This window comes from Octopus bimaculoides, chromosome 14 (assembly GCF_001194135.2).
Source record: "Octopus bimaculoides isolate UCB-OBI-ISO-001 chromosome 14, ASM119413v2, whole genome shotgun sequence".
NCBI lineage: Eukaryota > Metazoa > Mollusca > Cephalopoda > Octopoda > Octopodidae > Octopus > Octopus bimaculoides.
The window spans coordinates 5434818-5436916 of record NC_068994.1 but is presented as its reverse complement, the minus strand read 5'-3'; positions in this window follow the sequence as shown (position 1 = coordinate 5436916).

The following is a 2099-nucleotide window of genomic DNA, read 5'->3' as shown; positions in this document are numbered from 1 at the left end:
TATATATATATACACAGACGTAGAGATAGTGTGTGTGAGAGAGGAAGAGAGGGAGAGACATATAGTCATTTATGCATACGCATATACATGTATATATTTGTTTCTGTATGTGTGTTTATCTTTGGACATTTCTCTAAGACCGTTACTGATTCACCGCCCCAAAAAATGCGTCTTATTTGTGCTGATGTCCCATATCCTAGCATTGAGTCAATAGAAACTCATTACAATACGTACATGACTGAAAAGAACCCCCAAAATTCAGAGTTTGGCATAAATACCAATAAACCTGTTAAGCCGGACCACCAACACGGGTGCAGTTTAGTGAAAATGTACATACTTATGTATGTGGGTACTACTAAAGCAGCACGGTCCCGAACGCGCAGTCGCGCGTCCGGACTAGCTAGTCGTGAGTGGTCGATCCTAGCCCTGACCCTGTCCCTAACCCTAACCCTAACCCTGTCCCTAACCCTAACCATAGCCCTATCCCTAACCCGCGTGTGTAAATGAATACATGTTTAGGGTTAGGGTTAGGATCGACCACTCACGACTAGCTAGCGCCGACGTGCGACTGCGCGTTCGGGACCGTGCTGCATTAGTAGTACCTGCATGTGTAACATAACATAATGTATTATAATATAATATAATACAATACAATATATATATATATATATATATATATATATATATATATATATATATATATGTTTATATATATATATATCGGCATATCAAAACCAAACCAGTCAATCCCATTCCACTGCACTTATTTGACAGCATAAACTTCCACAAATTGGACTGGGGAGCAATCAGGAAGGATCTGTCCTCTATCGATGGTCCTTCACTCACGGTTCCACTGACATTGAGGCCACATGGCAGCACTTTGAGGACATTGTCACCTATACATGCTCAAAATGCGATCAAAATGCGTTCAAAATATGCTCCTAACGAACAGAAACCGGTTCCCTAGAGGCAAAAAAATAAGACAAAATACTCCTACATACTATATCCGCATAATGGCGGCGAGCTGGCAGAACCGTTAGCACACCGGGCGAAATGCTTAGCGGTATTTCGTCTGCCCGCTACGTTCTGAGTTCAAATTCCGCCGAGGTCGACTTTGCCTTTCATCCTTTCGGGGTCGATTAAATAAGTACCAGCTACGCACTGGGGTCGATATATTCGATTTAATCCGTTTGTCTGTCCTTGTTTGTCCCCTCTGTGTGTAGCCCCTTGTGGGTAGTAAAGAAATAACATACAATATCCGCATTCAACAACAATGAAAAGGCTGGAGTTGGATAAACTTCATCTGCAGACCGACATGAAAACCTCCATTGAAAATCAAGGAGCTGCAGAAGAACAGTGGTTAATAAAAAATATAAAAAATCAAACAGAACTCATAAATGTTCTATTCATATGCAAATAAGCGTAGAACAGCTGCCTCACCCATTGATCCATTTATCGATGATAACGGCATTCTCCAACACGATGCTAAAGAAATGGCAGAAATACCGCAGAAACGATACTTCTCTGTCTTTAGAGATCCCACTGGTACTGACATAAGGAAATAAACGAAGTCAATTCGCAGCGTAAAATTTCCGACATAACCTTCACTGCTTCAGACATCATAGCAGCAATAAATGACATCAAATACTGTTCTGGTGTAGGCCCTGATAGATTCCCCGCTAGTCTCCCGAAGGAATGTAGACACCAACTTGCAGTCCCTCTGACCAACTTCTGGAGAAATTCTTAAGATTCCGATTACAAACCGAAACAGATCCGATCTCAGTCTGTCATCCCAGTTTCCAAGCAGGGAAACAGATCCCTCGCAGTCAACTATCGCGCAATCTCACTCACCTCCCATATCATTAAATTGTTTGAAAGGGTGGTAAAATCAAGGATAGCTGGTTTCCTGGGTGAACCACAAACATCTGAATTCAAACCAGCATGGCTTTCGCTGCGGCAGGGTCTGTCTAACACAGCTCTTACACCACATCGATGATATGCTTAAAGCCTTGGGAACAGGTTCCAACTCTGATGTCATACATCTTGACTTCAGTAAAGCGTTCGTCAGATTTGACTATAATATCTTACTGTCAAAATTG